At 42.6% G+C, this 27590-nt stretch overlaps 1 long non-coding RNA gene across 1 annotated transcript; it reads right to left on the bottom strand.

Moving 5' to 3' along the window:
• LOC110268795 lies at window positions 1221-25459 on the bottom strand. The gene is made up of 4 exons (XR_002357292.1): window positions 25344-25459; window positions 4981-4986; window positions 4345-4351; window positions 1221-1231 (listed from the first exon to the last, which is right to left on the bottom strand). It is a non-coding gene; the product is annotated as an uncharacterized LOC110268795 (long non-coding RNA).

Here is a 27590-nt window from a genome sequence, read left to right as displayed (position 1 = left end):
CTAAAAGATACTCCGGAATCCAACGGGAACAAAAACTCACCAAATCCGGAAGCCATGGAAGCACTACAAAATCTCTTAAAGCAACTTGAGAAAGAAACCCAGCAACAACGGGAGATCGGAAAGGATCTACAAAGAGAGGTACGGCGACGCCGAGAACTGGAAGAAAAACTACATCAATTAGAGGCCGACCTCAAATCAAAAGCTCCTCGGACCACTCCTGAGGAAAATTCGCACAAAGAATAGGATCCATTCACCAGGAAAATCATGAAAACCAAAATCCCAAAGGATTTCAAGCTCCCAGATATGGTTTTGTATGATGGTACTACAGATCCCAACCATCATCTCAGCAATTTTAGAAGCAGAATGTACCTCACCGATGCCTCAGATGTCGTTCGCTGCAAAGCTTTCCCAACAACTCTCACGAAAACGGCGATCAGATGGTTCGACAACTTACCGCCGAAATCCATCTCAAACTTCAACGACCTGGCCAAAAAATTCCTGGCCAGATTCTCCATCCAGAAAGATAAGGCCAAGCACGCACCCAGCTTTCTAGGAATCAAGCAAGGAGATCGGGAGAGCCTCCGCAACTACATGGAAAGATTCAACAAAACATGCATGGACATACAAAATTTACCAACAAAAGCCGCCATCATGGGGATTATTAATGGCTTACGAGAGGGATCTTTCAGCTAGTCTATATCAAAAAAGTATCCTACCTCCTTAGACGAAGTACAGGAGCGAGCAGAAAAATACATCAACATGAAAGAGATCTGACAAAGATCCAAGAAAGAGGACTACAAATAACTTAAAGGAGACCGATATAACCAAGTCGGACTCCTATTACTTAAAAGTTATCAAAGTAGTCCCTAAAAGAGATCTGACAAAGATCCAAGAAAGAGGACTACAAATAATTTAAAGGAGACCGATATAACCAAGTCGGACTTCTACTACTTAAAAGTTATCAAAGTAGTCCCTGAAAGAGATCTGACAAAGATCCAAGAAAGAGGACTACAAATAACTTAAAGAGACCGATATAACCAAGTCGGACTCCTATTACTTAAAAGTTATCAAAGTAGTCCCTGAAAGAGATCTGACAAAGATCCAAGAAAGAGGACTACAAATAACTTAAAGGAGACCGATATAACCAAGTCGGACTCCTACTACTTAAAAGTTATCAAAGTAGTCCCTGAAAGAGATCTGACACAAATCCAAGAAAGAGGACTACAAATAACTTAAAGGAGACCGATATAACCAAGTCAGACTCCTACTACTTAAAAGTTATCAAAGTAGTCCCTGAAAAGAGATCTAACAAAGATCCAAGAAAGAGGACTACAAGTAACTTAAAGGAGACCGATATAACCAAGTCGGACTCCTACAACTAAAAAGTTATAAAAGTAATCCCTGAAAGAGATCGGAAAAAGATCCAAGAAAGGGATTACAAGAATAACTTAAAAAAGGACTGCGAAAACAACTCGGAGGACTAACTTGAAGAAATCGGCTACAAATCGTCAGAAATGCAAGCCGGAGCGAGAACGAACCAAAAAGCAAGTTAGACCTACCTAGTCACAACCACAAAGGATTCAAGATACAAAGAACAAAGCAATCCAAAAAAGGTTAAGCCGCAAGGATCCAATATTCGCAGAAAAAGAGATACCAAAGTCAAGCACAAAAAGCGCAATATCATCCACAAGGTTATAACAGCCTCAGAGGCCACCAAAACCTATCTCAAAAAAGCTAAAGCATGCTACCATTTGTTTTTCATAAAAAACAAAAGTTGCTAGGCAAGCAACGGGAAAGTGTCAGTAAACTAACAAAACATAAAGAGTTTAAAAAAGCCCACAAGCCGGGCCAACTACATATCCAGAATAAAGATAAAGCTAAGGGTCAGAAGATTTTTTAGCAGCATCAGGCCGAGGAGACGGAGGCCGAGTCTGGAGAGGAATGGCATCTACAGTACCGTCATCCCGGTCCAAGATCTGGCAGTCGGGATCAGAAGCGGGAGGACCAACCTCGGCAGGGGCAGCAGAAGTCGACACCTTGGTAGAGGTTACAGGGGGAGGATCGACATCATCCTCATCCTCGTCATCAGGGACAACCTTGCCATCCCTGACAACGTTCTCCAAGCTAAAGAGGGTCAGGTCGGCCTCGGGAGCAATAACCCGAACTTGTTCCTTCAGGTTCTCATAGGCAGCAGTTACACTGCCAACAAGATGACCTTGGAGTTCGGAATAATTCTCCCGGGCATTCTCCAACTCTTCCCTCAGACGCAACACCTCCCGGTAAGACGTCAAATAACTATCCTTATGCTGCATAGCCGTGTCCTCGGCCAGTTTCAGAGAACCAGCCAGGGAAGTAGAAATAGCCTTTTTATTTTCCAAGTCTTTCTCCAACCTGGCCACCCTTACTTCAAGCTCCCCCTTCAAGTCCTTCATCCGATCAAACTCCTGTTTGGCCTCCTCCATAAAAGCTTTAGTGGCATGGAGAGAAAGACTTTGAGCAGTTCGATATAGGGCCGCCCCCATATGTGCCAACTTGATACCACTCCGGGTGATATAATCAAAATAATGAAGAATCGACACGTCGTCCATAGGAAGAACACCATAAGGGCCGATTTGTTGATCTACAAACTCAACCGCATCAAAATCAGGAGCATCAAGGTTGAAAGGTTCAGTTGTTCTTTGCTTTTTACTAGGAGGGGCACCGGAAGCTGCAACAGAAGATTGTGGAGGATCGACCAGACGGACCCGAGGAGTAGGAATTGCTCTCCTCGGCCCGGGATAACTCGGTATAGGAGGTTTAACTAGAGGCTGAGAAGACCCCTCTCCGGCCGCCTTGGCCGAGATGTTTAGTGCAGCGGTCACCTTCTTCGCCTTCTTATAGGCTCTCATAGAATCATTATTCTTCGACATCTCTGAAAAACACAAAAAACAAAGACAAGTTACAACACAGGAGAAACAAAGCTCGGGAGCAAGTATAAAAACAAATCAGGCAGTACCCAAAGCAGCCCGAACCAAAGATGGATCACTCAAAAATCTCTTCGTGTCCAGGTGGGGTGGCTTCCCCCACAAATCTTCAAGAACAACTACAAAGACCCGCTCAACTTCACTAAGCATTTCCCATGTGTAATGTGGCACTCTTACATTCTTTTGCCACTCCAGAGGAAAAGCAGGCTCATCATTTTCATCAAGAAAAAAGGGGCGAACCCCCTCAACGGCACGGACTCGGAAGAAATAGTTCTTAAAATCTTTAAACGACGCATCATACATGGCAAAAACTTTATGCCCCTGGGCCGACCTAAAAAAGACCCAGGAAGCTTTCTTTTTGGAGGAACCTCCAGGTTTGGCCGAGACAAAAAGATAAAGGAAAAGAGTTTCAGAAGGTGTTATGTCCAACTCCTGACAAAGAAGTTGAAATATTTTGATAAAACCCCAAGAGTTTGGATGAAGCTGGGACGGAGCAATATTGCAGGACCACAACAAGTCAGTTTCAAAAGCAGTAAAAGGGAAAGTAACGTTCAATTGGCTGAAGAAGTATTCATAAGCATAGAAAGAGGGACGCTCCCCCTCGACGGAAGTCGGAAAACAAACTCTCTCATCAGAATCAGGAGCAACAAGCTCATAATCACCCTCGCAGGCACTGTTAGCACAAATCCTATGGCGCTTCCTCAGCTCTATGCAAAATTCAGCATCCACAATAGAAACACACAACAAAACAAGGGAGTCTAGCCAATCGGACATCCCCTCGGAAACTCTGGAAGACATCTCTACAATGTTATTGCGAGAAGACATGAGGCCAACTAATCCTACAAGAAAGAAAAGAAGAGGAGATTACTAAAAACATCTCGGACAAGGGAGAAAACAACTTAATACGATGCAGGTGATCACACAGAAAAGGAAAACCCCAAGACTCAAACCAAAATCTTGGGGCATCCTTTGGAGGCAGTAACAAAGCAAGGTTTCCAGGAAAATCTACAGCTCTCACCCAGCATCTTACAAACAAGAAAAAGACTTCAAACAAGCAAGCATTTCCAGAAGCATAAGTCATCACAGTCAACCAAGCAAAAAGCATTCCCAAAACATCAAAACACGTCAAATGGAAATCATCAAAGGTACGAACTTTTGAGAAATCAGACAAAAAGCAATCAAGCAAAGCAAGGAACGGATGCAGAGTTTCTATCAGATAGTAAAAAATCAGAAGCAACAAACAAAAACCATATAAAGCCTCGACGGAAATGCCAGAGGAACGCACAAAAGAAAGCCAAGAAAAACGCATTTACAGCGACAAACAGATGCAGAATCACGAAAAGGTTCAAACTTTCAAAACATGCAAAAGCAAAAGCTTCACCAAAAAACTAAAGATGAAGCTGAGAAAGAAGCAAGAAAGTTAGTACCAACCTAAAAAGGCAGCAAGACTTCAGGGAAGGTGAAGAGGGACGGCAAAATCTAGAATCACTACCTCGAAGCAAAAGAAAAGACATGAGCAAAAGAAAACGTCGCTGGGCTGAAACGCGAAACCACAAACTCCAGGCAGAGGCTTCAGAAAAATCAAACAAACACCGCAACACAAAGAAAAGTTGAAAGTGAGAGAATGAAGGGAAAATGCGAAGAAGTTACGAAAAGGGCGAAAGAAGAGAAACCGTTTCTGGGTTTTCAAAATTAAAATAAAGAGCCAAAAGGAAACGGGGCAATTAATGCTAAAATTAAAAGGCATTAAACCCTCACACGTTCCCAAAGCACCGATATAAAAGCGCGCGCTTGTAGAGGAAAACGTTCTACATTCAAAAGCTGCTACAAAAGAAGTCGACAAAATGCTTGAGTTCGGCTTCGTTACGAGAAGGACCGAAGTCAAGGACTCGGCCTCGACAAAGAAGACCGAGCTCAAGCAGGGGCACTGTTCATACCCTGGGTTGAGCTATCCGACCTGGGATGATCAACGATGCAGCGACCGACCTGTTAAGGTCAAGCGGACCGACTTCGTTACAAAGAACTCGGCCATATCAACAAGAAAGCCCAATAAAGGGCCCAAATAGAGAAACACGACCCAAATCCAAAGGCAATCCCAGCCTATAGAGATAAAGGCGGTTCCCTTGAAGATAAGCTGACTTCACTCAAGATAAAGATAAGATAAGATAAGATAACTAACTTATCTTATCAGAAAGGTCAGCCCACACTACTATAAATACACTGGAGCACCCAGGTATAACTCATACTCTGATTCTACATAAAAACCTGCTTAATACCCATGCTAACTTAAGCATCGGAGTCTCTTGCAGGTACCCCCCACCCTTCGGTGGCCTAGGATCAGCAGTGCAGCAAGTCCAACAAGTCGGACACAATAGCTCCGGCCGCCACCAGCCAGCCGGACACGTCATCTCCGACCAGTACCAAGGATCTCATCCGAGATCGACCTCCAGTTTCAGGTAACCCTCGAAATAGCTGCCTTTAGATTTGCCTGTGTTCCTTCGTTTGAGCCTACTTTGGGCTCCTCTGGTGATTTGGCCGAACTCTTTGTGAAGAGGTTGGTAATGGGCCAGCTTTCCAAGAGGTCAGTCATGGGCCAACCTTCTAAGAGGTCGGTCATGGGCCAACCTTCTAAGAGGTCGGCCAACTCTCTAAGAGGTCAGCCAACCCGGTCCTTTATAGCTTGAACCGATGTATGAACAGTACCCCTGCTTGAGCTTCGATCTTCCTTGTGAGGTCGTGCTTCCTAGCTTCGATCCCTTTGAGGGAGTCATGCTCAAGCATCTGTCTGGCTTTTTTCTTCATTGCTTTGTAATCCTTGCAAATTAGAGGTTTGGTACTTCCCAGTCCGACCTTTTTTGAGTGGTAGTGTGGGTTTTCTACCCTTGCCCTCTGGATCACGCCTTGCTTTAAGTTTGTGTTGACAACCCTCTGCTTTGGCGAAGTTATCCTTGTGACTTGATATCTGGGCTCTTAGTGACTTGTCCGATGACTTTTTAGTGTTCTTTATATAGAACCTTTTTTAGTTTCGGATGACGTTCGTAGCCCTGTTTGAGATTGTGCCTTCTTTGAGCAGAGTTGTATCCTTTTTAGCTAAGCACATTTGAGCTTTAAGTTGTTTCCCAACCTTTTGGCTTGTTCTCTTTTTTGAGATCGTACTTGCGCCTCTTCTTAGTTGACGTCGACCTGTACGATTTTGCCCCTGCTTGAGTTCAGACCTTTCTGTGAGATCGTGCTTTCAGAGCTTCGATCTTTTTAGGGAAGTCGTGCTCAAGCATCCTGACTTTGGTCGATCTTGAGTAGTTTCTCCTTGTGCGAGTCTGGTATTGCCCTTTTTAGTTTGTTGAGAGGTCTTTTCAGCCTTCTTCCGACTTGTTTGTCTTCACTGCTCGGGCTTTTTAGTCATAATCCAACAACTTTTTTAGGTAGTGTTTTTGATGGGGAACCTTTTTATAGTTTGTTTGGATGATTTTTTAGCACCGTTTTGATTTGTGCTTTTGCCTTTTAAGTAGTGTCTGTTTTCAAGACTTTGTACCTTTCAGAAAAGCATTCCTAGCCTTCCTCTGGCTATTGCGAGATGTCTTTGTCTCTTTTGTGGATCTTTGTAGAGTGTTGGTACTTTGTTGTCGGACCTCTTTTTGATCACTTTTGGTGTAGTCCGTCTACTGTTTAGGCGGGATGACCTTTGGGGCTAACTTGTCCGACAACTTTTTAGTGTTCTTGGTAGAACCTTTTTAGTTAGTCTGAACAATTTTGTTAGCCTTGTCGTGAAGCCGTGGCTTTTTAGGCGGAGCTATGTCCCTTTTAGCACACACTTTTCGTTGGTTCGACTTCTTGTGTCGATCTGAGCTGTGGCTTTAATCGTCTTGGGCCAACTTCTTCATGTCGGTCGCTTCTAAGTTATTTCTAGTAATCCATTTTTAGTTGGACCTTGGTGGATCTCTTTTTATGGATTACTTTTTATAACCTTGTAGCTTTAGTTGGCTTGGGCCGATTTCTTCATGTCAGCCTCTTCTAAGTTATTTCTAGTAATCCATTTTATTTGGACCTTGTCAGGTCTCTTTTTATGGATTACTTTTTATAACTTTTTGTAGTTTTGTTGGGCCGACTTCATCATGTCGGTCCCTTCTAAGTTATTTCTAGTAATCCATTTTATTTGGACCTTGTCAGATCTCTTTTATGGATTACTTTTTATAAGTTTTTGTAGTTTTGTTGGGCCGACTTCATCATGTCAGTCCCTTCTAAGTTATCTCTAGTAATCCTCTTTTTTTAGGGCTGGCCAGGCCTCTTTCTAGGGATTACTTTTTATAACTTTTGTTGTTATGGTCAACTGGTCTGACTTCGTTATGTCGGTCCGTCTTTAAGTTATTTCTAGCAATCCATTTTTTGTTTCAGAACTTGTCAGGTCTCTATTCATAGATCGCTTTTTATAACTTCTTGCATTAATCTGTTTTGATCGCTTTTTCATCTTGCCGATTTTGTACAAATCGGGCGGTGAGTTTGGTTCTCACTTGGCCGACCTTGTCGAAGTCGGATGGTGAATTCAGTTTTCACCTTACCGACCTTTGTCGAAATTAGACGATGAATTCGATTTTCATCGTGATCGGGTGGTGGATTTGGTTTTCACCTTGCCGACCTGTAACTTTGTAATCGGGCGATGAATTTTTTGCGTTCAGATTAATGCGTCTTGGTAGAGAGACTTGGTAGAGAATCTGCAATCTTTTAAACAATAAAATGAAGATAAGAGTGTGTACATGTTAGTGCTTACCCTTCTAGGTCGGGCAATCTTTTTAGATCTCGGCCTGGCGCCCTTTTTAGATTGTAGGCAAGCCATGACCTTGGTAGCTCTCGCCCCTCGAGGTCGGATACTTTGTGGTGACCTTTCCCCAGTACCTCTGAACACTTGGTATGGTTTTTTCCAGTTGGTTCCTAGCTTCCTTTCTCCTGACCGACCTGTTCCGATGTCATTTCGGATTAGGATGAGATCGTTGTTGGCAAAACTCTGCTGGATTACCTTCTGATTGTATCTTGAGGCCATTTGACGCTTTAACGCTTCCTCCCTAATCCGAGCTCTTTCTCGAACTTCTGGAAGTAGGTCGAATTCTTCCCTTTGGATTTGGGAGTTGACCTCTTCATTGTAGAGGATCATTCTGGGGGATCCTTCTTCGATCTCTACTGGGATCATTGCCTTCATTCTGTAAGCTAATCGGAAAGGTGATTCCTTCGTGGTGAAGTGTGGAGTTATCCGATATGCCCATAGGACTTGTGGGAGCTCTTCAGCCCAAGCTCCCTTTGCGTCCTGTAGTCTCCGTTTTAACCCAGCTAATATGACTTTGTTGGCAGCTTCTGCTTATCCATTGGCTTATGGGTATTCTATGAATGTGAATTGGTGCTTTATTTTCAAGTCAGCCACCAACTTCTTAAAACCTGTGTCCGTAAATTGAGTGCCATTGTCTGTGGTGATGGAGTAAGGAACCCCAAACCTTGTAACAATGTTTCTGTACAAGAATTTCTGACTTCTTTGAGCAGTGGCATTACCTAGGGGCTTTGCCTCAATCCATTTTGTGAAGTAATCCACCCCTACAATGAGGAACTTGACTTGTCCCGATCCTTGGAGAAATAGTCCGAGGAGGTCGAGTCCCCACTTTGCGAACGGCCAAGGTGATGTTACACTGATGAGCTCCTCTGATGGGCAATGTGGAAGTTAGCATGCTTTTGATGTAAAGCTTTGACTTTGTATTTGGGTTTTTGCTCTGTTGTTGCCCCCAAAGGGTGCCCCTGGACTTTCGTGTGAGTCCTGGGATTTCCTTTTTACTTCTGTATCTGACACCTAATGTTTTACTGTTATTGTCTGAGTTGTTTCCTTATTTGCCCGAGTTGTTTGGTAGTAACCCCATTTTTCTTTTTCTTACTCTAGGAATATTTGACCTATGTCTTCACGCAAAAACATTGCTGAGATGTCTACTAAGATCCCGGACAGCATGTCTGACTGGCTGGATTCCGTAATTTTAATGTGTGTTCCTGAGTACTGTGTGTGACTTAGAAGGTTCCACAGAATTTGTAGGGATAGGGATGAAGAGAAGAATCATGAATTGGTGTCGCCGAACCCTGAGGAGAGGGTTTGTTTTCCTTCCTTGACTCCGGGGGAACGACCCTGACCTGATATGGTTAGGACCTTTTTTTCCTCCGTGATTGATGGATTTTGCAGTGTTTTCTTGGATGAGGCTTCTATTATTACCCCTGGTTTGGTGCTGGCTAGCTTTGAAAGTGCATCAGCTCTGGCATTTTGTTCCCGAAGTATATGTCGGATCTCATATCCCCCAAATTGTCCGAGCTGTTGGTGCTGGTTAGTTTTGAAAGTGCATCAGCTCGGGCATTCTGTTCCCAAGGTATATGTCGGACCTCATATTCCCTGAATTATCTGAGCTATTCTCTGGTTTTGTCCAGGGTCCCCCGAATTACCCGAGCTGTTCTCTGGTTTTGTCTAGGGTCCCCTGAATTAACCAAGGTATTTTTTCATGGTGGGATCCTTAGCTTGGTTGCTCTCTTCTATTTGTGAGGTGACTACTTGTGAATCACTGGACGCGGTAAGCTCCTACCTTCTTAGCCAGCCTTAAACCAGCCAGTAGTGCCTCGTATTCAGCTTGGTTTATTTAGCTCGATTTGGGTTCCCTAGAAAAGGTAATAAAAAGAGACCTGACAAAGGTCCAAATAAAATGGATTACTAGAAATAACTTAGAAGGGACCGACATGATGAAGTCGGCCCGACAAAAAAGTTATAAAAAGTAATCCATAAAAGAGACCTGACAAAGGTCCAAATAAAATGGATTACTAGAAATAACTTAGAAATGACCGACATGATGAAGTCGGCCCGACAAAAAAAAATTATAAAAAGTAATCCATAAAAGAGACCTGACAAAGGTCCAAATAAAATGGATTACTAGAAATAACTTAGAAGGGACCGACATGATGAAGTCGGCCCGACAAAAAAAAGTTATAAAAAGTAATCCATAAAATAGACCTGACAAAGGTCCAAATAAAATGGATTACTAGAAATAACTTAGAAGGGACCAACATGATGAAGTCGGCCCGAAAAACTACAAGAAAGTTATAGAAAGTAATCAAAGAGACCTGAAAAAGGTCCAAATAAATTACTAGAAATAACTTAGAACGAACTGAGATGAAGAAGTCGGCCGACAGAAGGCATGCACCATGAGGGACTCAAGTCGGACCCAAAAAGCCATGACCTCAATAAAAACAATCTACAAGTATTGTATGAATGCGAAGAAGACTAGTTGAACAAAGCTAGCTTCAACTAAAGCAGGAAATAAAGCACAAAAACAATCAAAAGAGGTCGGAAAGCAAGATTCCAACACTCTCAAGACTCCATAAAAGCGTCAAAAAGATGCAGACAAGCATATCACAAAAGAAACAAAGTTTCTATAATAACAGAATCAAGAGGCCGCCTGAAGTCGACCACAAGAAGCTTGAAAAACTACTTTGTTTTTCCAAAATAAAGTTGCTAAAAGAAAAGCAACTAAGAAATCCAAAGTCAAATAGACCACCAGCTACAAAATAAAGAGTTCAAGAGCCCACAGACCGGGCTATACACAATACATCAGAGAAAAATTACAAAAGATCCAAAGACTTCCCAATAGCAATATCTCGGGGTGAAGGAGGACGAGTCTGAAGGGGCAACAGAGGAAGGCGGGGCAACAGAAGCTTTGGAAGATGGCACATGAGGGGATTTACATCTACATCATCATCATCAGGGTCGTCAGGGACAATCTTACCATCTTTTACAATGTTGTCCAAGCTAAATAGGGTAAGGTCGAGCTCGGGCGCGAGAACTCAAACCTGATCCTTCAAATTCTCATAAGTAGCATTCACACTGCCTACAAGATGACCCTGGAGTTCAGCATAGTCAGCTCGAACAGATTCCAAACTCTCCCTAAGATCCATCATCTCCCCATAAGTCAAGACATAGCTCTCCTTATGCTTCAGCGCCATATCCTCAGCCAACTTCGCAGAAGCCACAGCAGTAGTAGCCCGAGTCTTCTCACCCTTCAACTCTTTTTCTAGCCTTGCTACCTTCACCTCAAGCTCCTCCTTCAAACCCTTGATACGATCGAACTCCGATTTGGCCTCCTCCATAAAAGCCTTCGTTGCATGAATAGGAAGATCCTGGGCAGTCCGGTATAAAGCTGCTCCCATATGTGCCATCTTAATGCTGCTCCGAGTAATAAAGTCCAAATGACGAAGAAGAAAGACATCGTCAGTAGGAATAACACCATAAGGAGCAATCTGCTGATCAACAAACCTAACGGCATCAAAGTCAGGAGCATCCAAATTGAAGGGCTCAACAGTCCTCTGCCTTTTTGGAGAAGGGCCAACAGTAGAAGAAGTAGCAATAGAAGTCGGGGGAGGATCAACTAAATGGACCTGAGGAGTTAGAATCTTCTTCTTCGGCCTAGTAGAGCTCAAGATTGGCTTCTTAGGAGGAATTTGATAAGATCCCTCCCCTGCAGCTTTTGCCGAGATGTTCTGGGCGGCGGTGGTTGTCACAAGTAACAAACCCCTTAAAAATTGATAACTGAAGTATTCAAACCTCGGGTCGTCTTCTCAAGGAATTGCAGGGAGGTATGTTCTTATTATTGGTTATGAGTTTTGTAAATCGGGATTTTAAAAGTAAGGAAAAAGTAATTTAAATGACAAGTAAAATAAATAAATAACTATAAAATAAACTCTCGGCAAGGTATGAAAATTCGGAAGTCCTATCCTAGTTATTCTTATGAGAATTGAAGTTAATCCCACTTAGTTAACCTTTATGAAAGCAAAGGAAAGTCAAGTGGACTAATTAGTTAGAATTCCCAAGTCCTAGCCAACTCCTAAGGAAAGACTAGAGTTAGTGGAATTCAATTCAATTAGCAAACATAACAATCAATCACGATAAGTTTGATAACTCAAGAGCCTCCAATTAATCAATTAAAGCCAAGAATATAAGAAGGCTAAATAAGAATCATAAATCTGAAGTACCTCAATTGCATTAATAAGAGAAAATCAATCTAAACACAAAGAGTTCATAAGCCAATTTGGCAACATAAGTAATTAAAGAAAAGCATTGAAATATCTGAAAGTAAAAGGGAAATATAGAGTAAAAGGAATATTGAACCTGAGAAGAAGTTGAAACAATTAAGTTGAAATAATAAGAAATCCTAATTCCTTTAAGAAGAATCCTAATCCTAAATCCTAAGAGAGAAGAGAGAACCTCTCTCTCTAAAAACTACATCCAAACTATGAAAGTTGAATAATGGAAGACTTGTTATGAATGGATGCATTCCCCCACTTTATAGCTTCTAATCTGTGTTTTCTGGGCCAAAAATTGGGTCAAAAACAGCCCAGAAATCGCCCTCAGTGTATTCTGGTACGTACAGGTTGCGGGAAAGTGACGCGGAAGCGTCGTCCACGCGTTTGCGTGGATTGCGTTTCTGCCAGGTCATACATCCGCGTAATCCACGCGTTTGCGTTGCCTGTCTTCAGAGCAACTATGGCAAATTATATATCAATGCAAAGCCCCAGATGTTAGCTTTCCAACGCAACTGGAACCGCGTTGTTTTGATCTCTGTAGCTCAAGTTATGACCGTTTGAGTGCGAAAAGGTCAGGCTGGACAGCTTAGCAACTTCTTCAACTTCTTGTATTCCTTCCACTTTTGCATGCTTCCTTTCTATCCTCTAAGTCATTCCTGCCCTGTAATCTCTGAAATCACTTAACACACATATCAAGGCATCTAATGGTAATAAGAGAGGATTAATATTAATAAATATAAGGCCAAAGAAGCATGCTTTCAATCATAGCACAAAATCAGGAAGGAGAATGTAAAACATGCATTTTGTATGAACAAGTGTATAAAAGATTGATAAAATCCACTCAATTGAGCATAAGATAAACCATAAAATAGTGGTTTATCAGTAGTCCCAAGTTTGGTCAACACAAAGAGGTAAAGGAAGAGAGTTTGAGAAGGTTTGACATCAAATTCTTGGCAAAGCAACTGAAAGATCTTGATAAAGCCCCACGAGTTCGGATGGAGTTGGGATGGAGCTACATTACACGACCACAACAAGTAGGTCTCAAAGGAGGTGAAAGAAAGGGTGATGTTCATTTGGCTGAAAAAGAAGTCGTACGCATAAAAGAAGGGGCGTTCCCCCTGGGTCATAGAAGGAAAGCAAACCCTTTCGTTAGAGTCAGGTGCCACCAATTCATAGTTTTTCTCCTGATCCCTACTACTACAGACCCGATGATATTTTCTAAGCTCCACGATATACTTAGAATTAACTATGGAAACACACATCAGGACGAGAGAGTCCAACCAGTCGGACATACCCTCAGGGACCTTGGAAGACGTCTCAATAATATTTTTGCGAGAAGACATGATCAACTAGTCCTACAGCAAAGAAAAAGAGAGAAGGATTACTAAAATAAACAACTCGGGCATAACAAAGAAAACAGCTCAGACGAAAATAGACACAATAGCAAAAGGAAACCCCAGGACACAACCCAAGGTCAAGGGGTGAGGTCAGCTTATCTTTAAGGGAACCGCCTTTATCTCTATAGGCTTGGACTGCCTTTGGATATGGGTCGTGTTCCTCTATTTGGGCCCTTTACTGGGCTTTCCTGGCAATTTGGCCGATCTCTTTGAGAAGAGGTCGGATAGTCGGACCTGAAGAGGTCGGTCGCCTTGTCGCTAAACATCCCGGGTCGGAAAGCTCGACCCAAGATATGAATAGTGCCCCTGCTCGAGCTCGGTCTTTCTTTTTGAGGTCGAGTCTTAGTTTTAGGACTTCGATCCTTCTCTGGTGAAGCCGAACTCGAGCATTTGTCGACTTCTTTCTTTGTAGAATCTTCCTTTTTAAATGTGGAACGTTTTCTTCTGAAAGTGCGCGCTTTTGTATTAGCGCTCTGTTCTTGGGAACGTGCGAGGGTTTAATACCTTTATTAATTGCTTTTTAATGCTCCGTTTCTCTTGGCTCTTTTATTTTGAAATTTACACAAAAACGGTTTCTCTTCTTCGTTTTTCTTTGTAACTTCCCCCTTTACTCTCTCGCTTTCTGTTCTCGCCTGAATTTTGCATTTTGTGTTGCGGCGTCATTTGGCAATTTCTGGGTGTTTCTTTGAAAGGCGATTCTGTCTCTCCATCTTCAATCTCCTTTCGAAGCTTCCTCCTTTGTTCAGGTTGGTTTTTCTTTTCATTATTCTTGCCATTTTTTCCGGTGAAGCTTTGATTCTGACTGTATGTTTGGAAAGCTTGAACCTTTTGTGGTCTTTGTGTTTGTTTGCTACTGTGATGTATTTTTTCTGGCTTTTGTCTTTGCATGTTTTGCTGTTGTTTCTGGTTAGTTCTTGAGTTTTGTGAACTGCACTTGTTATCTTTTGTAAAGATTGCTCCTTGACTTTTTGTCTTGTCGATGGCTCTCCTTGCCACTGAACTTTTTGTAGAAGATAACGATTTTTTCTTTGTTTTTTTGGAGGACTTTATTTCTCTGAAAACTCCAAAAAAAAGGGGGTCGTCTTTGATGATTTTTTCTTTGATACGCTTTGCCGTTTGATAGTTTCGTTTATTTTGATGGCTTTGTGGTTCGTAGTCCTCTTCTCAATAGCGTCGCTTTAGTTGCAGAATAGAGAGGGGTTTATCATTTTCCTGTTAGGGTGTATCAAGATGTGAGCTTGTAGGTTTTCCTGAGTCCTTGTTCTATGCCTGCCTCCAAAGGATGCCCATGGACCTTCTGTGTGGGTCCTGGGGTTTTCCTTTTGTTGTTTGTGTTGTCTGAATTATACTAGCCGAGTTGTTTTGTCTTTTGTCCGAGATGTTTTTTAGTAATCTGCTCTTCTTTTCTTGTTTGTAGAACTAGTTGGCCATGTCTTCTTACAAAAATATTGTCGAGGCGTCTTCTAAGGTTCCTGAGGGGATGTTTGATTGGTTGGACTCCCTGGTGTTGCTGTGTGTTTCTTTAGCCAATCCTGAATTTTGTGTAGAGCTTAGAAAATATCACCGTCTCTGCAAGAATAGAGGTCAAGAGAGGAATTATGAATTGGTGGCACCTGACTCCGAGGAGAGGGTTTGCTTCCCTGTCCCGACCTAAGGGGAGCGCCCTTTCTTTTATGCTTACGACTATTTTTTCAGCCAGTTGGACATTACTTTTCCCTTTACTTTCTTTGAGGCCGATTTGTTATGGTCGTGTAATGTAGCTCCGTTCCAACTTCACCCGAACTCCTGGGGTTTTATTAAGATTTTTCAGCTTTTTTGCAAATAATTGGATGTTACCCCTTCTCAAACTCTTTTCCTTTATTTGTTTGTTTTAACTAAGCCCGGGATTTCTTCGAAAAAGAAAGCCTCGTGGGTTTTTTTTAGATCTGCACAAGGACATAAGGTTTTTACCATGTATGACGAGTCCTTTAGGGACTTCAAGAATTATTTCTTCAAGATTCGAGCTGTTGAGGGAGCTCGCCCCTTTTTTCTGGAAGCGAATGATGAACCATCCTTCCCTCTGTGTTGGTAGCAGAATGTAGTAGTATCTCGATATACATGGAAAATGCTTGACAAGATTGAGCAGGCTTTTGTAACTGTTTTGGAGGACCTTTGGGGGGAACCTCCTCATCTGGATACTAAAATATCCTTGGGGGACCCCTCCCTTGTTCGAACCGCATTGGGTATTACTTGATATATATTGCTTCTTGTTTTTACTTTGCTTTCCTCTTTTTTCTTGGTCTGTAAAACTACTGGTTTCTATTTTACAGAGATGGCCAAGAATAATGACTCGATGAAAGCTTTCAAGAAGGCGAGAAAGGCTGCTGCCGCTCAAAACATCTCGGCCAAAACGGATGGGGAAGGGTCTTCAAAGGTGACGTCGAAACCGTCTGTGCTGAGCTCTCCTGGCCCGAGGAGAATGATCCCTACTCCTCGAGTCCGTGTGGTGGATCATCCGCAGTCTTCTGCTACTGCTGCATCTTCTCCTCCGGTTGTTCCACCTTCCAAAAGACCTCAAACTGTTGAACCCTTCAATCTGGATGCCCCTGACTTCGATGATGTTGGGTTTGTCGACTAGCAGATCGGTCCTTATGGTGCCCTCCCTATGGATGATGTGTCACTCCTTCACCATTTAGACTTTATAACTCGGAGTAGTGTCAAGATGGCACATATGGGGCGGCCTTATATCGGACTGCTCAAGATCTTCCTCTTCATGCTACGAAGGCCTTTATGGAGGAGGCCAAATTAGAGTTCGATCGGATGAAAGGTTTGAAGGAGGAGCTCGAGGTGAAGGTGTCCAAGCTGGAAAAAGAGTTAGAGGGCAAGAAGGCTAGTTCTATTGCTTTGGCGGCTTCTGTAAAGTTGGCTGAAGACATAGCTTTGAGGCACAAGGATAGCTATGTTACGGCCTACAGGGAGGTGATGCGTCTTAGGGAGGAGTTGGAGTCTGCCCGGGTTGATTATGCCGAGCTCCAGGGTCATCTTGTAGGCAGCGTAACTGCTGCTTATGAGAACCTGAAAGAGCAGGTTCAAGTTCTTGCACCTGAGGCCAACCTTACTCTCTTCAGTCTGGATAATGTTGTAAAGGATGGCAAGATTGTCCCTAACGATCCTGATGACGATGATGTCGAACCCCTTCCTGTGCCGATCGCCAAAGCCACTGTTGTGCCGACTTCTTCAGCTCCTCCCGCTAGGATTAGTCATCCCGAACCAGAGCCTGATTGTCAGATATTAAATCGGGATGACGGGACGGTGGATGCAGTGCCCCTTCAGACTCGTCCTCCTTCACCTTGTGCCGCCGAGAAGCCTTCGGATCTCCCCTGATTATGTAAATGTTTTGTGTAGATTGCCTGGCCTGTGGGCTTTTAAAACTTTCTTTTTGTAATGTTGCTGACTGTTGACACTTTTTCAGTTGCTTGTTTAGCAACTTTATTTTGAAAAACAAAAATAGCTTCCAAGTTCTTGGGGCTGATTTGGGTAGCCTCTTTGAGCTTGTTCTTATTACAACTTCAAGCTTTTAATATCATGTCGGTCATTATCTATCTTGGTACCCTTTCTTAGGTTTTCGATAGTGTTGGAGTCTTGTTGCTCGACCTCTTTGGATTGCCTTTGTACCTCCTGCTTGTGGCTTTGATTCCTTTGAGGCTTCGGAAGTTATTTCTAGTAATCCTTCCTTGTTTGGGCCTTCTATGAGGTCTCTTTCTAGGTATTACTTTTTATAACTTTATCATTTTATGGAGGCCGACTTCGTCGTGTCAGGTCTTTCTAAGTTATTTTTGTAATCCTCTTTCTTGGACCTTGTTCAGGTCTCTTTCAGGGATTGCTTCTATAACTTTTATGTTTTGGGCCGACTTCGTCATGTCGGGCCTTTCTAAGCTATTTTTGTAATCCTCTTTCTTGGACCTTGTTCAGGTCTCTTTCAGGGATTACTTCTATAACTTTTACGTTTTGGGGCCGACTTCGTCATGTCGGGCCCTTCTGAGTTATTTTTGTAATCCTCTTTCTTGGACCTTGTTCAGGTCTCTTTTAGGGATTACTTCTATAACTTTTACGTTTTGGGCTGACTTCGTCATGTCGGGCCCTTCTAAGTTATTTTTGTAATCCTCTTTCTTGGACCTTGTTCAGGTCTCTTTCAGGGATTACTTCTATAACTTTTACGTTTTGGGCCGACTTCGTCATGTCGGAGCTTTCTAAGCTATTTTTGTAATCCTCTTTCTTGGACCTTGTTTAGGTCTCTTTCAGGGATTACTTCTATAACTTTTACGTTTTGGGGCCGACTTCGTCATGTCGGGCCCTTCTGAGTTATTTTTGTAATCCTCTTTCTTGGACCTTGTTCAGGTCTCTTTCAGGGATTACTTCTATAACTTTTACGTTTTGGGCCAACTTCGTCATGTCGGGCCCTTCTAAGTTATTTTTGTAATCCTCTTTCTTGGACCTTGTTCAGGTCTCTTTCAGGGATTACTTCTATAACTTTTACGTTTTGGGCCGACTTCGTCATGTCTGGCCTTTCTAAGCTATTTTTGTAATCCTCTTTCTTGGACCTTGTTCAGGTCTCTTTCAGGGATTACTTCTTTAACTTTTACGTTTTGGGGCCGACTTCGTCATGTCGAGCCCTTCTGAGTTATTTTTGTAATCCTCTTTCTTGGACTTTGTTCAGGTCTCTTTCAGGGATTACTTCTATAACTTTTACGTTTTGGGCCGACTGCGTCATGTCGGGCCCTTCTAAGTTATTTTTGTAATCCTCTTTCTTGGACCTTGTTCAGGTCTCTTTCAGGGATTACTTCTATAAATTTTACGTTTTGGGCCGACTTCATCGTGTCAGGTCTTTCTAAGTTATTTTTGTAATCCTCTTTCTTGGACCTTGTTCAAGTCTCTTTCAGGGATTGCTTCTATAACTTTTATGTTTTGGGCCGACTTCGTCATGTCGGGCCTTTCTAAGCTATTTTTGTAATCCTCTTTCTTGGACCGTGTTCAGGTCTCTTTCAGTGATTACTTCTATAACTTTTACGTTTTGGGCCGACTTCGTCATGTCGGGCCCTTCTAAGTTACAGTAATCCTCTTTTATAGGGCTGGCCAAACCTCTTTTCAGGGATTTACTTATAACTTGGGTTATTGTGACTGGTCCGACTTCTTAGCGTCGGCCAGTCTTTAAGTTATTTTTTAGCAATCCATTTTATTAAGACCTCGTCATGTCCTTTCTATGGATCACTTTCAATAACTTCTTGTATTATTCTGTTTTCATCTTTGCCGATTTGTAGAAATTAGGTTTAATCCTCGCTTGGTCTACCTTTTGATGAATTTGGTTTTCATCTCTGTTGGTCTTTATCGCGATCATGTAGTGAATTCGATTTTCACTTTCTGCCGATCTGTCGCTTTATAATCGGACGATGAATGTTTCAGATTAATGCGGTTTGAGAATTTGTAGAATATCTAAACATATTTTATTCAAAAAAAATGCAAATATACATGTGAAATCTTTATCCCTCTAAGTTGGGCGATTTATAGGTCTTGGCTTGGCGCCTCATTAAAAAACCTTTTCAGGAAAAAGAGTGCGCCTTGTCCTAAGATCCTTTTTCATCCCTAACTATAGTACCTTCTTAGGTTGCAGGCGTGCCACGACCTAGGAAGCTCTCGTCCATCGAGTTCGGACAGTCTGTAGTAGTCCTTTACCAGTACTTCTACGACTCGGTAGGGTCCTTTCCAGTTTGCTGCCAGCTTTCCTTCTCCAGGTCGAGTTGTTCCGATATCATTTCGGATTAGAATGAGATCATTCTCAGTGAAACCTCGTGGCACTACCTTTTGATTATATCTCGAAGCCATTCAACGCTTTAGTACTTCTTCCCTGATCCGAGCTCTTTCTTGAACTTCCAGAAGTAGGTCGAGTTCTTCCCTTTGAAGTTGGAAGTTGGCTTCTTCATTATAGTAGATCACTCTAGGCGACCCTTCTTCAATCTCTACTGGGATCATTGCCTCCATTCCGTATGTTAATCGGAAGGGTGATTCCTTTGTGATGGAATGTGGCGTTGTTTGGTATGCCCATAGGACTTGTGGGAGCTCCTCAGCCTAAGCTCCCTTTGCGTCCTGTAATCTCCGTTTTATCCCAGCCAATATGACTTTGTTGGCAGCTTCGGCTTGTCCATTGGCTTGGGGATGTTCTACGGAAGTGAATTGTTGTTTTATGTTCAAGTCGGCCACTAACTTTCTGAAGCCTGCATCTGTGAATTGGGTGCCATTGTCTGTGATGATGGAGTATGGAACCCCGAACCTCGTGACAATGTTCCTATATAGGAATTTTCGACTTCTTTGAGCAGTGGCATTAGCTAGGGGTTCTGCCTCGATCCACTTTGTAAAGTAGTCTACCCCTACTATAAGGAATTTAACTTGTTCCGATCCCTGAGAGAAGGGTCTGAGAAGGTCGAGTCCCCATTTTGCAAATGGCCATGGTGAGGTCACGCTGATGAGTTCCTCTGGTGGGGCGATGTGAAAGTTGGCATGTTTCTAGCATGGTAGATGTGTCTTTACAAACTTTGTAGCTTCCTTTTATAGAGTTGGCCAATAAAATTCTGCTCGGAGTACTTTTTTGGCGAGAGCTTGTGCTCCAAGATGATTGCCACAAATGCCACTGTGTACTTCTTCTAGAACTTCCTTTGTGTTGGAAGTCGGCACACATTTTAATAATGGGATTGAGATCCCTCTCTTGTATAGAGTATTGTTTATGATAGTGTAATGTTGTGCCTCTCATTTTAACCTCTTTGCCTCCTTTTTATCTGTAGGGAGTGTTTCTGTTTTGAGGTAGTTAATTATGGGAGACATCCATCCTTGATCCTGACCTGTTATGGCTAGGACTTTTTCTTCTTCCGAGATTGACGGACTCTGTAGTATTTCTTGGATGAGGCTTCTATTGTTGCCCCCTGGTTTGGTGTTGGCTAGCTTTGAGAGTGCATCAGCTCGGGCATTCTGTTCTCGGGGTATGTGACGGACCTCATATTCTCTGAGTTGTCTGAGCTGTTCCCTGGTTTTGTCCAAGTACTTTTTCATGGTGGGGTCTTTGGTTTGGTAGCTCCCTGCTATTTGTGAAGTGACTACTTGTGAGTCGCTGAAGATGGTAAGCTTTTGAGCTCCAATCTCCCTGGCCAGCTTCAAACCAGCTAGTAGTGCCTCATATTCCGCTTGATTGTTTGAGGCAGGGAACCCGAATTTGAGGGAGAGTTCAATTTGAGTCCCTTGGTTGCTTTCAATTATCACACCCGCGCCACTTCCATTTTTATTTGAGGAACCGTCCACGTAGAGGTTCCATTCTTTGGGGGTTTCCAGGGTGTCTGTAAATTCTGCAATGAAGTCGGCCAGGTATTGTGATTTAATGGCTGTATGAGCTTTGTATTGAAGATCAAATTTGGACAACTCGACGGCCCACTGCAAGGTTCTACCTGCTAAGTCCGTTTTCTGTAAAATCCCCTTTATGGGCTGGTTGGTCCGAATCCTAATGGTATGAGCTTGGAAGTATGGACGAAGTCACCGAGATGTTAGTATGAGGGCGTAGGCAAATTTTTCTATTTTTTGGTAGTTCAGCTCGGATCCTTGTAATGCTTTACTGATGAAGTATACGGGTTGTTGCCCACTGTCATCTTCTCGAACTAGTGCTGAGGCTACTGCTTGACTTCCTACCGCGAGGTACAATATGAGTGGTTCTCCTTTCCGTGGCCGAGTTAGGATAGGTGGTTGTCCCAGGAATCTCTTGAACTCTTGGAAGGCTTACTCGCACTCTGTTGTCCATTCAAACTTTTTTCCTTTCCTTAGAGTGGCGTAGAAGGGGAGAGAACTTATTGCCGATCCGGCTAGAAATCTAGACAAGGCTGCCAATCTTTCGTTGAGTTGTTGCAACTCTTTGACGTGAGTCGGGCTTTTCATGTCCAGTATGGCCCGGCATTTATCCGGATTTACTTCGATTCCTCTTTGTGTGAGCATAAAACCCAGGAATTTGCTAGCTTCTACTGCGAATGTGCATTTTGCAAGACTGAGTCGCATGTCATGCCTTCTTATAGTGTTGAACACTTGGGTTAGGTCAGACAATAGCGTCTCTTCACTTTGTGTCTTTATTAACATGTTGTCCACATAGTCCTCCATGATTTTTCTGATATGATCCGAAAAGACTTTATTCATTAACCTTTGATAAGTAGCTCCCGCATTTTTAAGACCAAAAAGCATTACGATGTAGCAGTAGTTTGCTTTTGGGGTTAGGAATGAGGTTTTTTCTTGGTCGGGTGGATGCATTGGGATTTGATTGTATCCCGAATATGCGTCCATGAATGAGAGGTATTTATATCTGGAGGAGGCATCCACCAGGGCGTCGATACTTGGGAGTGGATAAGGATCTTTTGGGCAGGCTTTATTGAGATCAGTGTAGTCGGTGCACATTCGCCACTTCCCATTTGATTTTTTTACCAAGACGACGTTAGCTAGCCATAGTGGGTACTTGACTTCTCTTATGAATCCTGCCTCTAATAAAGCTTGTACCTGCTCTTTCACAGCTTGGGATCGTTCTGGTCTGAGCTTTCTCCGTCTCTGTTGTATTAGCCGAGATCCTGGATAGACCGCCAATTTGTGGCACATTAGTTTAGGGTTTATGCCTGGCATGTCTGCAGCTTTCCATGCAAAGAGGTCGACGTTATCTCGTAAGAACTATACGAGTAATTCTTTTATATCTTCTCTTGGAATCGTACCAATATTGGTTGTTTTGTCTGGGGTGTCTCCGATCTGGATTCTCTCTACTTCACCTTCAGGTTGTGGGCGGAGTTCTTCCCGCCTTTGAACTTCCCCTAGTTCGATTGTGTGGAATTCCTCTCCTCTGCCTCTGAGGTTTAGATTTTTATTGTAACAGCGGCGCGCCATCTTCTGATCTGCTTTTATTGTAGCTATCCCTTCTGCAGTTGGGAATTTTATGCATAAATGTGGAGTTGAGACTATTGCGCCGAGTTGATTCAATGTTGTCCGACCTATTAAGGCATTGTAGGCTGAACTTACGTCGACCACGATGTAGTCTATCTTGAGTGTTCCGGATTGGTTTCCTTTTCCGAAGGTAGTGTGTAGTGAGATGTATCCAAGTGGTTGAACTGGGGTGTCTCCCAGTCCGAACAGACTGTTTAGATATGCTCTAAGTTCTTTTTCTTCCAGACTGAACTTATCGAAGGCAGTTTTGAACAAGATGTCGGCGGAGCTCCCCTGGTCTATCAATGTGCGGTGGAGATTTGCGTTTGCCAGTATAATAGTGATGACCATGGGATCATCATGTCCTAAGATGATACCGGATGCGTCTTCTTTGGTGAAAGTGATTGCGGGGATGTCGAGTGCTTCCTCTTTCCCCTCAAAATGATATACTTCTTTGAGATATCTTTTGTGAGATGACTTGGAGATTCCTCCTCCCACAAATCCGCCATGTATCATGTGGACGTGTCTTTCTGGTGTACAAGGTGATCGTTCGGTTTGTCCGACATCTTCGTCTCTTCTTCTTTTTCTTTGTTCATCGTCCCGGGTGACCAGGTACCAATCTAGTTTTCCCTCTCTCACTAATTTTTCTATGACATTTTTTAAGTCAAAACATTCGTTGGTGGAATGCCCGCGGATTCGATGATATTTGCAATATTCGGTCCGATTTCCTCCTCCTTTTTGCCTTTGAGTGGCAGAGCTGGGGATATTTTTTCAGTGTGGCAAACTTTCCTGTAGACATCCACAAGGGACACCCGAAGAGGGGTGTAATTGTGGTATTTTTTATTTTTTTCCCATGTCGATCTTCCTTCTTTTTGGACTCTTTATCCTTATCCCGAGAGGGATAGGTGAATCCAGATTTTGAGGTCTCTCCTAGTCGAGAGTTTTCCTTCATGTTGATGTACTTTTCTGCTCGTTCTTGCACTTCATTCAGAGATGTGGGGTGTTTTTCTGATATAGATTGACTAAAGGGTCCCTCTCGCAAGCCATTGATGAGGCCCATAATGGCAGCCTCTGTTGGTAGGCTCTGTATGTCCAGGCATGTTTTGTTGAATCTTTCCATGTAACTGCGAAGACTTTTTCGATTTCCTTGCTTAATTTCTAATAGACTTGGGGCGTGTTTAGCCTTATCTTTTTGGATGGAGAATCTGGTCAGAAACTTTTTGGCTAAGTTGTCGAAGCTTGGGATGGACCTAGGAGGTAGATTGTCGAACCACCTGATTGCCGTCTTTGTTAAAGTAGTTGGAAAGGCTTTGCAGCGAACTGCATCTGAGGCGTTGGTGAGATTCATTCTACTCCTGAAATTGCTGAGATGATGGCCGGGATCTGTAGTGCCATCGTACAAAGTCATGTCCGGAAGTTTGAAATCCTTTGGGATTTTAGTCTTCATGATCTCCTTGGTGAATGGATCTTGGTCCTTGCGGGAGTTATCCTCATGAGAGGATCGATTGGCTTTGGCCTTGAGATCGGCTTCGATTTTTAGGAGTTTCTCCTCCAATTCCCGACGTCGTCTTATTTCCCTTTGTAGGTTTTTCTCAACTTCTCGTTGATGTTCCGCCTCTTTTTCGAGTTGCTTTAAGCGATCTTGAAGTGCCTCCATGGCTCCCACAGTTGATGAATCGTTGTTTTTGTTAGGTTGAGGAGTATCTTTTGGTGTAGTGTCCGCGTTCTTGTGCGGCGTTCTATCTTCCAAATCCGAATCGTGGTCGTTGTCATGGTCGTCCGCCATGGTGATGGGATGACTTCCAGGTTCCCCGGCAACGGCGCCAATGTTCCGAGGGTTACCTGAAACTGTAGGTCGATTTCGGTCGACATCTTCTATGCTGATTGGAGATGATGGGTCCGGCTGTGAGTGGAGGCCGGAGCTATCGTATCCGACTTGTTGAGCTTGGCTGCACTGCTGATCCTTCGCCACCGGAGGGTGGGGGGTACCTGCAAGGGACTCCGATGCTTAAGTTAGCAAGGGTATTAAGCAGGTTTTTAGTAGAATCAGAGTATGAGTTATACGTGGGTGCTCCAGTGTATTTATAATGGTCGTGGGCTGACCTTCTTAGATAAGATAAGTTAGTTATCTTATCTTATCTTATCTTATCTTTGGGTGAGGTCAGCTTATCTTTAAGGGAACCGCCTTTATCTCTATAGGCTTGGACTGCCTTTGGATATGGGTCGTGTTCCTCTATTTGGGCCCTTTACTGAGCTTTCCTGGCAGTTTGGCCGATCTCTTTGAGAAGAGGTCGAATAGTCGGACCTGAAGAGGTCGGTCGCCTTGTCGCTAAACATCCCGGGTCGGATAGCTCGACCCAAGGTATGAACACCCTGGGTCGAGATGTCCGACCCGGGATGATCGACGACAAGCCGACCAACCTCTTCAGGTCAGGATCATCCGACCTCTTCTCCAAAGAGCTCAACCAAATCACCGGAAAAGCCCAAAAAGGGCCCAAATAGAGGAACACGACCCAAATCCAAAGGCAGCCCAAGCCTATAGAGATAAGGGCGGTTCCCTTGAAGATAAGATGACTTCACTAAAAGATAAGATAAGATAAGATAACTATCTTATCTCCAGAAAGGTCACTCCACATCATTATAAATACACTGGAGCACCCAGGTATAACTCATACTCTGATTCTACACAAAATACCTGCTTAATACCCATGCTAACTTAAGCATCGGAGTCCCTTGCAGGTACCACCACCCTCCGGTGACAAAGGATCGGCAGCATTACCAGTCCAACAAGTCGGACGCGATATCTCCGGCCACCACCTACAAAGTCGGACACGTCATCTCCGACCAGCACAAAAGATCTCGACCGAGATCGACCTACAGTTTCAGGTAACCCTCGGAACAGTCCTGGGCCTTAGTGTTGGGCCATGGTATGAACAAATCTCAATCTCAAATTCTCAATCCAGCAAATTAAAACAATGCAACACAACAATCTAGCAAAACAACAACTTGACAATTTAGCAAATTAACAAGACATGAATAAAAAATCCAGCAACCCAATAACAAAAATAGAAAAATCACAGTAACAACCTTAATATAAAATCACAGAAAAAACAAACAAAAAAATTGAACAAGAAAAATAAAAAGAATGTGAATCAACATAACAGAATCAATAGAATCACGGTAATAACAAGTTAACAACAATAATTGAAGGAGAAAAATCAAGTAATAACAGCATAAAAATCCTAAAACGATTAAAACAAAAACAATACCTTAGCACAGTGGTGAGGGACGGAGAAGAATAGGTGGACTTGGCAAAATTGGAGAAGAGGTGTCCCGGAGTGCCGCCGAACTGGAAAAGAGAAGGGCTGGAGCGCGGGGGAATTAAAGCCGAGGAGGGTGGAGCATGGCGGAACTAGAGCCGAGGAGGGTGGAGCACGGCCGAACTAGAGCAGAGGGTGGAGCACGGTGGAACTGGAGCAGAGGAAGGCTGGACGGAGGAACCACCCGAGATGACCTGCGACGGAGGAACAGCGGCTGTGCAGCGGATGCTGAGCTCGAGGAAGAAGCTGCGATCGGTGAGAGTGAACACAAGTAGGAGACTTGGAGCACGCGGACAGGACGAAGAGGGAAGCGGTTGAGCGCGACGGACGGCGGCAGTGACCCACTCCTCGCAGCAGTGGTGGAGGCTAGATGGCTAGGGTGTTGTTTTCGCTCTGAGTAGTCAGCAGTGCAAGGTTCTGATTTTTGAATGAAGGAGAAAGGGGTAGCTCCGCGACAATGGTCAAGGAAGAAACGACGACTAGTCAGTCCGGTCCGATTTTCAAAACTATGATGCTATGTCAATGTTGTTTATATATAACATGTACTGTGGTTCAGTTTGGTTCGGTTCAATTTTAAAAATCCGAACCATAAACTAAATCAAACCACATAAAATTGAACCAAAATCTAAAAAATCCAAAATTAAGCAGTTTATTTCCGTTTTTGATTTGAATCGGTTTAAATTTGTAGTTTTTTTTTTCTATTTGGATTTGAATAACCCTGATGCCCGCTATCACCTCTTGGAAGTGCCAAATTTCTTCTAAGTACGGTGCCTAACTTTCTTTGAATTTATCTTTGTTTGATGAGTATAATATTATAACGAATGTGTGAGGAATAAATACTGGATTCTCCGTAAACTCTCAACTTTTTAGTACTCATTAGTTACTATAAATTGTATAAAAGAGTCTTCCATTATGATCATACTATATTATAATTACGATTAAATATAATAGACATTTTTTAGTTTGGCTCGTGGTTTTTTCCATGATAATTTGGGATTTTTTTTTTACGTTAAATTGAGAGTGCTATTTTGTTGCTGACATACTACGTATTTTACTATTCACTGTAAGAATATTATTTAATAGTGATACTCTACATTAATTTTAATGCGCTTTTGCTCACGCTTATAGTGTTTAATATGCTAGAAATGTACCCTATTCTAATTATCCCAAACAGATATATAGAGAAGCTATATAAACAAACTTAGCGTATCATTTGCTCTTTTTTTTCTAGTTTGACTTTGGTTTTGGATAATATTTTGAACAAATTGTTCTACTCGATCTCAAGATCAGACTAGCAGGAATATAATAAAATTAGAAGTGGACTTATATATAAAATTAAAAGCTTCAAAAGGCTTAATATAATATATAGTCACGCTTCTTTAATTTTCTTTTTAATATGTTTTTGTGTGTGTCAATGAGTGAGATACATGTATACATGAACATTAAAATGTGTTGTTTAGTTTATTTTTAAAAGATAAATATTATTTTAGTTTTTAAAATTTGGAGTCAAAATCAAAATCTTTTTTAATGTTTTTTTCATTTAAAATTGTCCTTAACGTTAAATTTATTTTTAAAATCGTCCTTTCTTAAAAAAAAATAATTTTTGGACAATTTTATCCTTTATAAATTGATAATTACATTAAAAAAACATCTTCCTCTTACAACATCTTCCATCATATGCCCTACCATCATCCTTTCATCATCTCCACCTCCATCAACATCATCTCCCCATTTTTGCCCCTCTCTCCACACGATTCGGCTCTTCCTCTTCTCTCTTGTCATACCGTTGGCGACCTCTTTGCCCCTGTCAAATCCAATATTGGAATGGAAATGCCGAAATGAAACATGCTTTTTCTTTCACT

The sequence above is a fragment of the Arachis ipaensis genome, chromosome B02, assembly GCF_000816755.2.
Source record: "Arachis ipaensis cultivar K30076 chromosome B02, Araip1.1, whole genome shotgun sequence".
NCBI lineage: Eukaryota > Viridiplantae > Streptophyta > Magnoliopsida > Fabales > Fabaceae > Arachis > Arachis ipaensis.
This window is presented reverse-complemented; position numbering and strand designations above follow the sequence as displayed.